The 12,996-nt window shown below is 39.4% G+C and overlaps 1 protein-coding gene across 2 annotated transcripts in view; it reads right to left on the reverse strand.

The window, feature by feature from the left end:
* Positions 1-12,996, reverse strand: part of nkain4 (sodium/potassium transporting ATPase interacting 4) — a 58,678-nt gene that overhangs the window by 44,352 nt on the left and 1,330 nt on the right. The window lies entirely within an intron of this gene.

A 12,996-nucleotide genomic window follows, 5' to 3' on the forward strand; every position in this document is an offset into this window, starting at 1 on the left:
CAAACCGATGAGAGCTTCGGATCTTCCAATGTTTCTCTATGGAGCTGAAACCTAAAGATGTCCGAGTTCCAGGCCCCGTTTACACGTACATGGTTATTTTGAAAAACGGAGACATTTCCCTTCGTTTGTGCCCTTCGTTTACACGCAAACGGAGAATTCGCCTCTGAAACCGATTCTTTCTAAAAACTCCGGCCAGAGTGGAGATTTTGGAAAACTTTGTTTCCACGTTTACAAGTAAACTGAGAGAAACTGAGTTTTAGGCAGCCGACGTCACAGTATGTGACTATTTTCGGGATTCTGATTGGCTAACGTGGGCTTGAGCTTCTCGTTACACTGCCACCTACAGGTTTGGCATGCTCTTGACGGCATATACACGGGTTCGTGTAAACCAGGGTTTCTCAAACTCGGTCCTGGAGGGCCACTGTCCTGCACAGTTTAGCTCCAACACTGATCAAACACACCTGAGCAAGCTAATAGATGTCTTCAGGATCACTAGAAACTCACAGCTAGGTGTGGTTGATCAGGGTTGGAGCTAAACTGTGCTGGATAGTGGCCCTCCAGGACCGAGTTTGAGAAACCCTGGTGTAAACGAACACTTTTCTGAAAACTGACAGGTGTGCACAATGTTATTTTTGAAAACGGAGAGGGGTGAAATGTCTGTTTATGAAAATAGACCATGTGTAAACGTAGCCCCAGTCCTCGTGCAACTGATACTCAACTGCCATTGGCTTATCTGCGTTCGAGGGCTTACCGATAGGTCAATTAAATACACCTGAACCAGCTAATCAAGGTCTTGGCAATGCATACTAGAAACTTCCAGGCAGGTGTTTTGAGGCAAGCTGGAGCTAAACTCTGCAGGACAGTGGCTCTCCAGGAGCAGGTTTGGAAAGAAAGACCCCTGTTTAGATGCTGTTCAGACGGTCTCAGCGGGTGGTTCTGGGGCAGAATAAACTACCGCTTAACACCAGTAGAGCATAGCTTTGATTTTTCATATTACAATGACAATTAGAACATTAGAAAATTGAGTACTTTTATTTTATACACAAGTTCTGAGCTAGATCTGTGGGAATTACTTCAAACCCAATGTTAATTCAATGAAAACTGACTAAATTAATTTTTATTTCACAGGCTATGATTACACTGGGAAAAAAAAACAGATTGTAATACATTCCCTTTGAAGCTAAACGCAGCGATTGCATTTTATTCCAAGCCACAGCAAAACTGCAACAGCTGCCAGGATGTCTTTCATCAAAGTGTGTTGTAATTACGTCCCTGTGGCATTCATCATTGTAAAATCCATCATAATTCGCCTTTATTTGCAGTAATTAACTGCTCCAAATCACAGTCAGCTGTCCAGTTGATAAAGCCGTTAATTAGAACCTCACAACATGCGATTACAGCTTGTACAACATCAGCAGCTTTCAGCCAGCCAATTCTGTCCAGGCCCATGCTATTTAATGACATACTGACAAACGTCTCTGCACTGAGGAATTTTGCATATGAAAGACTGACGCATATACGTTCAGTAACAGAAACACGGCGAGGGCTTGTTTATTGGTGTAAGTAAAGCCATCCATCCGCGATATGCATATATAAACACACACTCATCTCAAGCCAGAGCACGTGGAGGATTTACACTTCAGAGTTCAGAGACCTCGAGGTCAACAGGAAATCAATGAGGAACTGAACCATTTGAAGTGATAATGGGCCTGCATCTGGAGGCCTGAAGATATTCACAGGCTGTTTAGTTTCACATAGCCAGACCTTTAACTATAAGCATAAGGTCAACACCGCAGCTTATTTTGCCTATTTATACAGGAAGAGACCTGAATGACTGACACGTAAAGGCCCATTCACACCAAGAACTACATTGGTATCCACAATAATGTTCTGTTTATTATAATCACAAGCTGCAGTTTTGTGGTCGGTCTCTTTTAATGCTCAAGTTCTCTGAAGTTGGCTGAATTCTGATTAGCTGTCAATGTTTTTATCATTCATCAGCTGGGAATTTTTTTTCAATAATATCGTTCCTCTGTGTTGTTATCGTATAGTTGTGGTGTGGACACTGATTATTTCATCTTTATAGACACAGTTATCATTATAGTTATGGTCCTTGGTTTTTAAGTGACATTTAAAGACACAATTAATGGAAATAGTGACAGATCTTTTCTTTGGTATTACGAAGCACAAGGGAAACAGATTTTCGAAAATGGAAAAATTTAGGGCAGAGACTTTGTTCTTTGCATTGGTTGTTGATTGGATGGGGGCAGATCTGAACACGAGACTGCAATCTTTTTAAGGATGATTGGAGAAGTCCAGTGTACATCACCAGAGCTAAAGTCTGTTGTCTTCACTGAAATATTTCGTTTTGATCAAAAAAATTCATAGACCTAAAAATAAATAATAAATAAATGCGTGGAAAAGTTTCGTTCTCGGGGGGCCGCCCTGGCTAGTTGCTATAACTGAGTCCCTGTAACTACCCGGTGGTAAAGCCCCATATAAGATCAATAACATGCATATAGAAAATAGGTTGAATTTTTATTTCACGCCAACTTTAAACAATACACACATCTCCACACATTTGTACAGAAAACAGCTAAAAAATCATTTTTTAGACTCTAACCAGAATTTCTGCATGTTCAAAAATATTATGCAAGAACTATTTGCACAGACATAACTACATAAAACACATTTCTGCTTATGTAAATCTACTTTTTTTGCTATGTGCCTCAGCTCAGACAAAATTGAATATCTTGTTCAAAAATGAATTCAATAACCCTTATTTTCTTTTTTACTCTACCCATCCAATCTCATGCAAGGCATGCTGGGAACTAGAAATCCCTTTCCCAGTTTCAGCTATTTTATGTTAACAAAAAAGATATCTCGTACGCAAGCAAACCCAACACAAACTGATTAACTAAGGTTCTAGTTCCCAAACTCAAGTGGATCGCACTCAAAGAAATTTAGCATGTAAAAAAATCATTTTATGATCTTTTTTTCAGCAGTATAACACAAAACACAGATTACATTTAAAGCTGATTTGAATATTTATTCTTTTCAGCATCACCACTTCACTCTACTCCTCCTTATTTTGCATATACAAGCACATCCCTCATGATCGCTTGATTTCTGATGCATAATTTTGGGAGGTTACCATGGGAGCCTCTCCACTAAACGGCTCATTGAAGACACTGAAGAGAGAGCCCTCTGGTCTCAGTGTTCAGATTTATAATTGGTTTCTTCAACAGTGAAGGTGAGACGAGGAGGAGCCGAAAGTCAGCACACTCCGCCCTCTGTCCCTCTCTAAGCACCGATAAATCACACTCTCCAATCAATAATTCACACATGTTCAAGGAGGAGGAGGAGGTCAAAGAGACAATTAGAGACAGACTCAGATAAAGAGAAGAGCATGCTGGGAGAGAACGGAGATTGAGGAGTCTCCTTTACGTTTTTTTTTTTTTTTTTTCATTTAGAGCTCTAGCATAACTCTCTCTACAGCCCTTCTGAAGTACTTTCTACCAGTTACCCATTTCAAAAACCCAATGACATATTGCCTATTGTTTTTCGTACGTGTAATATATAGTCGGGTGGTATGCATATTAATACGCAGGGCATGATTTGCTACTTGCCAGTCAGTTGCAGGTTGTATTGGAATTTGATTGGACAGAAGTCTGTGTAATCATCAGTAGTTTTGGTCCTTGTATATCTGTACACTAGAATATAAATGACCTCAAAGTAAATGGTAACGCTTTACAATAAGGTTTCATTTAATATTAGTTAAAGTGTAAGTTCACAGATTTTCAACCCGCATTGTATTGTTGCAATGTCAGTAGTTAATGTAAATGAACAAAGGTTTACTTTTTCTCTGTGTTCCTGGACTGAGAAATTCATGTTTATTTGTCAGCAAAAGTATTTTGACAGCTCCAGGGCTTTGTGAAAACTTCTTTTGTACAGATTATACTATCCTAATTTGTAGTCTGATCAACAGAGGGTTATTAACAGAACTGTTATTTTTATAGGTTTATCACTGAAAATTATAATTTGCCTACTCTTTAAGTCAGCATTATGGTAGAAATTGAACTCTCTATGGCAAGTGGCAATTGAACGTGGCTGCGCTGACAGAACGGCAGTTTCTTTACGTTTTCAATTTGGCCTAAAGCAGTGTTGACTATAAACACAGAGGTCTTTCACATTTTCCATCGCATGTGCTTTCCATAATTACATAATAACTCCTGCTAAACATTTGCTACTCTTTGAATTATTGCACCCGGGAACAATATAGGGCAACATCAATATGACAAAGTTAGCTAAGATGTATTTCCTATTAAAACAAGGCAGTATTTGACTCTGCCAATGTACCCAGTGCATAATGGGTGTTGAAGTTTTCCAACACAGCCCCTTTTCTCAGGCAGCACGACTTCAAATTTTTCTTCCTCATAAGCAGCCATTTTGAAATTCACACTTCTACAGCATTTCGTAATCTCAGTATTAATCTCAACATATACTAAACATTTGTAAGGTCAAATGTTGCTTCTGTTAACTGTAAAATGTTTTGCTTATTGTTAATTCATGTTGGTTAACTAAATGAGATCTTGTGGTAAAGTGTTACCAAGTGAACATACAAACTAAAAGAAGTGAAAAATTGGCTCTTTAAGAAAACATCCTAACAATCATTGATTCTTATAATTGACAAATTACAGTTAATTCCCATAGAGTTTTCCTTTAGCATGTTGCTAAGCTAACTACTTGATTTTCTAATATAGGCACACAAGTATTATGTTTTTAAATAATAGAACTCGACCCCTGTGAGCTCATTTTCCCCCCATCACCTTCTCTACTATAGAGTATCATATGATCAGTCACCTTTCCCCTCAGAAATATTGATCAGCACACGGGTGAATGACTGGCCTGCTGTTGCACTCAATACAGGGGCTTACATTTTTCAGAGAGCGGTCAATATTCATACTCAAGGCATCAATCGACCCTATTCGGAAACATCTTGTTGTGGACTCAGCAAACAGGTGGTCCAAATCAGTTGTCATGGCTGGGTAATGATTCAAAAAGACAAAATGCAACATTTAGCTAAGCCAGCTAGCTTAGCCACAATGCATTATTGAAAATGGGGACAAAATGCATCTGATTCATCTATTCAGACAGACAGATGCACAGCGCTGTTGATATCAGCGAGATAAAGCATGTGAATGACTTTCTGTTTGTATTTAATTTCACTTACATTTTATTCTAGTTGTGAACAGGCCATAAGATTTACTCGCGCTTCCATTTTAGCCCGTTCTTGTTCTGTAGATGCTGTTTGTTGGAGTTATCAATGTTCTCCGAGACGACACTCCTGTTTGTCAACTGGCCAATCTTCACAGTCAGAGACCTGACACAATCAGTTTTCCACAGTCTGATGGGACATCAGGATTGAGAGAGAAAGAGAGAGAGAAACAGAGCGCTGCTTCTCAAGCTTAAACATTTCATATAACTCAACACTGATGATCACAATGGGAGATCAGGATGCCAGTAAATGTAGATGGAAGTCAAAGGTCGAAGAGATCAGGCGGTTATTTGCTTGCTGGTGGGGTGTTGATAAAGCAATGATTCATATGCAGTGGCAGTGTTGACTGCGTGCTTGGGTAAGCACAGATATGGAAATTCATATCCATTTTAGCATCATTTGGTGTCTTGAGAATTTCTGGGATATGAGCAAAACATCATATCAGGCGCTTCCATTTCCATTTGCTCTTCATTTACATCTATTCATTTTGACAGCGATTTTTATCAAAAGTGACTTTCTAGATGTATTTAATGTATTTCAGGGCCTGAATTTGGTGCAGGATTGCAGCTATTGCACATCATTTTACTCATTCTCGAGCCCAGTATGCACTGTAGGGCTTTGACTTTTGCCCAAAAATCATATTCGAAGTTTGTTTGTTTATTAATATTCGAATATTTATTAATAATATTTTGACCATTAAATGCTTTCAGTAAGACCTATACTGGTATCAAACTTAAGTTGTATATGTTCTGTCCACCAGAGGGCAGTGTATCAGTCAATGTCAATAGGCAGGCAATGATGTTTTCAGAAGAAAAACACACTGTCACGACTGTTTTTTAAATATTAAAATCAGACCCGGAATTAAACACAAACAGTAAGCTTTCGACAGGTTTTATCCACAGTTATTATCAAAAATAAATAAATTGCGGCCATTGTTTTGGTTTACAAAATAGCCGCTAACCAGGACGCTAACGTCACCTACAGGAGCCCAGATGAACTCGCGATTCACAACATCACCAGGCGTGAAAACGTCTCTGAATCTGAATTGAAAACAACGTTTACAAGCAAACACATTTACAAAAAATAATGTCCATAACAGATTCGAATATCAAATGCTGCCTAATATTCGTTCGGATATCATTATTTTTTTAAATATTCGAATTATCTTCGAATAACGAAGTTCGGAGACAAAGCCCTAATGCACTGTAAAGAAAACTTTGTGAAAAATGTATTCCAAGATCTGGAATGCAATCAAGAGAAAAGTAGTCTTTCATCTTTTATTGAATTCAGAAAAATATGGATTCAAAACTACGGTCTTCTTTTTAAGATTTGTATGTGGTAAGTATATTACACATGTTCAGTATCAAACAGTTAGCATAGCAACATGCTAAGATCAAACTTGATTGGAACCAGTTGTTTCCGATGCAGTTTTCCACGTTCAGTCTCTTACAAAGTTACACAGTAAGAATGTTGCCTTAAATTATACTTTAGTTTTGACACAAACGTAGCTACCAATGCAAGCAGCTCGCTAAGTTGTTGAACCGAGCTAGATTCGTGAAAAATATATTTTTCATCTCAATTGTTGTAAGTAATAAATGTCTGAGGCACTATGGCGATATTGTTTTGGTCTAGAGCTCCTGCAGTTTTTCTCTCTGCTGGATCCCTCATCAGGCATGTTATCCATCAACCCGTATCAGGCATTCCCGAGTTACACAGAAGCATTAGAAGCGTGTGTGTGTGTGTGTGTCTTTTTCTGCCGTCTCATTCTGATTCATTCCACAAATTACACTTAATAACAGCCTGAGTGCATTAATGAAAGTTGGTAATTCAGAGAACATAGATGTGAGTGAGTGAGAGAGAGAAAAGAGAGGGTGGCACCCTTTGTTTTATAAATATTCATCTGCTTGTCTGGCTGGGAGATGCACATTGGGTGTTGGGCTGAATCATATGCAAATCAGCTGATAAACAGAGCCGCACATCTCTGCGCTCATTTGTCTGGGAGATAGAGGCTGCCGTCGGGTCTCGTAAAACCGCCGGGCGTTTCTAACTCCCCTAGCTGTCGGGGAATAGCCAACAGGGGCAAATTAACCTTTACAGGAGGGCAAAAGGTTCCATCAACATAACCAATGAACCCCTGTAGCCCTGTAATGACACCTCCTGAGCAAATTAAACCACAAATTACCCCGTCCTCACATTTTTACTGCCCTCCCGTGAGAGTCTTTGACTTTGTGAAGTCAGTTGGTCCACGTTTCTGCGGCTTCTCGTTTCCAACGGGAACGCTGTTTGTTTAGATCATTTGTCTCTCAGTGGGGGGTTAAGAGTAAAAACACATGACATGTCAACTTTACGTCTTATAGATGGACCAAGAGGAAAGGGGGGCTTGGTGGGCATGCTGACAGGACCTTTATTATACATGCGTGTACATTACAGGAACGTTTCAATACGGGTTCAATACAAGTTAAGCTCGTCACAGAATTGGTGACACACTGTCAATTACCACAGAATTACTACAGTCAATTACTACTAAACTGTTAACGATTCGTGCACATGCATTTCTCAACTGATATGGACGAAACGCCATACTAACATACTTTGAAAGAGTTTCCTGCACTACTTTATATAGAGAGCTGTCCCCGTCGCCGGCTTGTGGCCGACTGAGCATGATGAAGAAGTGGCACATTTTTTGAGATTTCAGGATTCCCCCACTGAAGTAGAAAAGGACTTTGTCTTGGATGCACGAAATTAGCTGCCCGGAGGCATTGCAAACATGCACTGTAAAAAAATATTTTCATGATTTGTTATCACAACTTTTTATCTTTTGTTAAATCAACTTTCAAATTTTTAATTACAACGAACTCAAAATTAAGGCAACAAGGTAACTTGCTTTTTTAAGTTAAACCAACATTTTTTTTTACAGTGTGGCCGGCGAGGAAAATGTATCTGAAAATGAAGGCAGCTGACTTGTTGCTTTATCAAGCAATGACTTTATAGGCAGCGTTTGCGCACGAAGGAACCTCATGAAACTGATTTCAGTCAGACTTCTGAGGCAGTGTAACGGTTTAATGATCTACAGCAAAATAGAGCAAGCTTTGGTGATAACTAAGCAAATATTTAATTACTACAATAGTAATTTCTTGCAAAAAATGACATCAGAAGTGGAAAACGTTTACACGCAAACTTTACACTGCAACTTTGAGACGCCATCCTTATTTATCTAGCATAACTGTCACAGAATGGAAAACACAGGATTGTGGGATATCAAAGGCAGCGGAGGATCCTTCAAAAATCAATCAGATGAAGGTATCTCAAGAAAGAGGAAGTGAAACTAGCATTGCATTCGGACGTGCCTTGATCCCTTCCTACCTTGGAATGCGTCCTCCGAAAGCAGCATTTATAAATCTTTGGACGCAGCCTATGATCGGTGCTGGAGATCACTCTGACTGGATGTTCAGGTTAGTGAACCATTACACAAGAAGTAAAACGGCAAGCGATGAAAGCAAGCAAACAACGAAGTTGAATGGAAAAATTGTAAGAAACAGCTGCTCTTCTAGTTTCCCTTTATAAATGATGAATACAGGCTACCGCCACCTGCTGGCATGGAGAATTATTCCTCTCACGCTGGCACAGAACAGATGTTATCTGGCCGTTGACTGTATAGTCTTTGCGGTGTGTCGAGGTGCAACTTTTCAGACACAGATGACATGAGGCAACACCCCAGTTGGCTTTCATCACTGCCAGTTCTTTATGAGAAAAACATACAGCTTACAGCTAACTGGGAGCTCCTACCACATCTAATATTTTGCAGGAATTGCAGGACCATTCATTATTGAACATCTCATCATTTGACAATGGAACTGCTTTCCTTTTTCCAAATATGAATTACTTAATAGTGATTTCTATCCCTAGCAACAAGACTTATTTGTGCTGATCTGTGCAAAGTTATATTACATTTTTCAACTCCTATTATGACCTTGAAAAGCCGCCAAACTTTTGCACGATGGTTGCAAGTACATCAGAAAGAGACTCATAAAGACAAAAGAGAACTAAAATGAATTACGATGAAAATTCATACAGTAACCAGATGTTGTCTAACAACACAGTAGTGCCATTACTAAGGATGATTTAGAAGATATAAGGGTTTAGCAACAAAAAAGTACATATATTTGGTTTACAAACTCACTGCAATGCCTTGCCACATAGACTTCAATTATACGTTCATTAATTACATTTTCGGAGAAATAGAGATTATAATGCTATCAATGCAGAACATTCCTTGAATCTGAATGTAAGGATCTATTAAACATCCAGGCCTCGATTTGACGTGTGCGATCATGGGTCGTACTCCTCCTGACCTCATTACTGTATCTCTCATCTAGCCTCGCCATAAAGAGGTCAAAGCCACTGCCATACATTACCCACAGTCCATCAGTCACTTTCTCTATTCACCATTAAGTGTGTCTTTTCCTCTCTAGTCACCAGTGTGTACAACACGGCAAGTACAACTCTCTTTCTTTGACAGATTAGCCCTCCGTTTCTGGCTCTCTTCAAAGCGTCTCTCGATTTCTGCCCTAGTTTGTCTCGTCTCTTAAGGAAATACTGTAGAGGACATTTATTGCACAAGGCAGAGGTTTGTGTATTTGCGTGCACTTTTAGACATAATCTCCACCTTTGACATACTTAAAGGATTAGTTCACAAAAAAATGAAATTTACTCACACTCATGTCATTCCAAATCCACATGATTTCCATAGAAATAAAGCACAGAGACCAAAAAGCACCATAAAAGTATATTCCATACGACAAATAAGCCCTGCTTCAAAATGTCTTCCTTTTTGTTCCACAGAAGAACAGTCACACTGATTTGGAACAGGGGTTTTATTCTTTGGTGAAATTTTCCTTTAGGTCAAAGATAAAAATTCAAGCTGCTTGTTTAACAAAAGAAAGAATTTTTTATCAAGAAAGCCTCATTCAGCTTTGCCTGGATACAGACTAAATTCCTCCCTGGTTAACCACAAGTGCCTGCACGGCCCAACCATGCGAGAGATGTGATAATGAGAGAGGGTTCATGGAGAACAACATCTCAGAATTACAATGAACTCGATAACTGTCCAATTCACTCCAAACATAGTGATTACTAAGTCAGGTCCATGTGGAGAACGCCTGTATGAAAAAAGCAACCACCAGGGAGTCTTTAAACCAGCTGCTGACAGTTTCATGTGCTTTTAAACAAACGCCCCATCTATTACTGCAAGAACAGAGATATGGCGGAGGAAACCAGATGTTCCTCAAGAGCAACAAAGGGTAAAAATGTCTGAGGAAGAGGATGTGGAATTGAGCAATGAAGAGTCATTCAAAGTCCTTAGCTTATCTTGTACATGCCAATCAAATGGCATTGCTATGTGGTTGCTAATGTTGGGTAGTTTGCTTATTGGACTCACTCCCAAGTCTATATGATATTCTGGTTAGGGATGCACTGATATTGAAAGACGTAAACAGAACAGAAACAGAGGTAGCGACAGATCTTTTCTTCCGTATTGTGATTTACATCCGAGTCGCAACGGATTACCAAAAAAGTTGTTGATTGTGTTCTGTGAACATCGTACTTAAATTACATTAGACTGACTTTAAAAAGTCGATTTTGCATAACTTATATAAAAAGTGTAAAAGTTAAAGCAATGTAAAAAAACATAAAACTTCGTCAATTCACCAATCATCCAGTATATGACTAATATTTGCAAGTTAGTCTAACAGAGTTGTGAGATCGTTCCACTGAGAACAGTACGAGTAGGAACAGTAGTAACTGCCGACTCGTTCGGTAACCTCGGTGACATCAAGATAATAAGATCTCATAGGAAGACAGAAAGCAGAACTACATCAAAGCTCAGGAATGTTTCCGCCCCGAGGTGCCTAAAATGAAAAGAAGACGGACCCTGTCAACCTCAGAAGGTCTGACAGAGCCCTAGTGTGTGTGACGTGTGGACCGAGGTGCATTACACATCTGTCTTTAGGGGGGCAGGTGTCAACGGCTTTTTAATGCTCCTGTCAGAGAGGATTGTGGGAAGAATGGACAGCACCTCGACTGAGCATTACGCAAGCAGTGCCATGTAGAAAACAAGAAGTGTCTACAGAGTCAACAGCAGTTACATTAGAATAACGTGCAATCACCAGCAGCTGTTTACCGGTGTAGGCGAACAACGCCTATTTACATTGTCGTGGGATCGGTTCAGTTGTTGAGACTGGGATTGCGGATGGGGGAGGTCGAGTGAAACAATGCAAAAAGCAGCTGCAAGACTTTCCGTATGGAAATCAGGACACCGGCCACTCACAGCAGAATGATGATGGCTGACTTTGAAGTCGATATAACATTTCACTGACATACAACGTCTATGAACACTTAAGCTAGGATAGAGTATCCGATGAACCAGAGCGGGCTGCAATAAAGATTAAGCGACAATTACAGTGTAATAGCTTCTTGAGGAGAGACGAACATCTCTCTCTTTGACAGGAACATGGGTAGATCTAACTAATGACTAACCACTGAAAGCTCCTGCCAACTCGATCTAGAGTGTAAACAGATCAATTTAGTGCTTACCGTAGAGTCCTCGCAATGAACTTTCACATACTTAAACTATTGTTCAAAAGCATGTAAACATAATACCCTCTGTGTCAACACAGTCGGATATTTATAGACACTTCATCCTGAAGGTCCCCTTTCCATTTTTCACTTGTTATGAGTTCAACAAGCCTGCAAAAGCTCTGTACGTTTGCGGGTATTTTTTTGTACACTAATTCTCTTAAACTGTAGAGACCGATCTTTTTTATTCAACATTACATTTGAGTAAAACAGATTATCGACAGAATGTAGGGCGGGACTCGGTTTAATGCATCAGTTGTTGATTGGATGGAGGACGATCTGAATGCAAGCTTATCATTTGAGGAGGGGCGGGGTCTAAGCAGACTAAATGATTGGAGAAGTCCTGCATACATCATCAGAAAGACGTCTGTCCTTTCACTGGAAGTTATGATAGTCGCTGTGCGATTGATCGTAATTGATTTTTCGATTTTGGCTTCCAAAGATTATAAAAACTAGACAATAGACGTAAAACGGTTCCTTTCCTTCATAGCATTACGCTTTCCTTCCTAAGCCAAACTTAACATCCAAATCAGCCGAATAAGTGAGTGTTGTAAAATGCAGTCTACTGTTGCTAAACTTCAGGACGTGCCTGATATTAAACAGTATCATCAAAAGCGCATTAAGCCGCAAAATAAATACTGTTCCCTAGTCGGCTCTCTGTGTGTGCACTCCGAGATGGAGCCGAACCATAGACTGTAAAAACACAAAAAACTGAACGCGCTTAAGCAAAGTATATACTGTGGGCTTCAGATACGCGCCTAAGCGGTCAAAAATCCTATACACACAAACATGTCGAAATGCCGTTTTGGTAAGTGAACCCATAAACACAGTCGGTTATGTCTTAAGTGAGAAAGAAAATGTGTGTGTAACAGTTTATTGGATCCGTGAAGCTCTTAAAATGACAGCAGCCTAATAAACCTGCTGCAGTCATTACTGTTAATCAAACAATAAAAGACGAAGATAAAATCACTCACTGCTCTTGAATGAATAAACTGTAGTCTATATTTAATGTATACAAATATAGAAAAAAATGGCTTCTGCATTTAATTCATGTGTGATATGAAAAAAAATGGTTATACGGTAAC

The sequence above is a fragment of the Phoxinus phoxinus genome, assembly GCF_949152265.1.
Source record: "Phoxinus phoxinus genome assembly, chromosome: 18".
Lineage (NCBI taxonomy): Eukaryota > Metazoa > Chordata > Actinopteri > Cypriniformes > Leuciscidae > Phoxinus > Phoxinus phoxinus.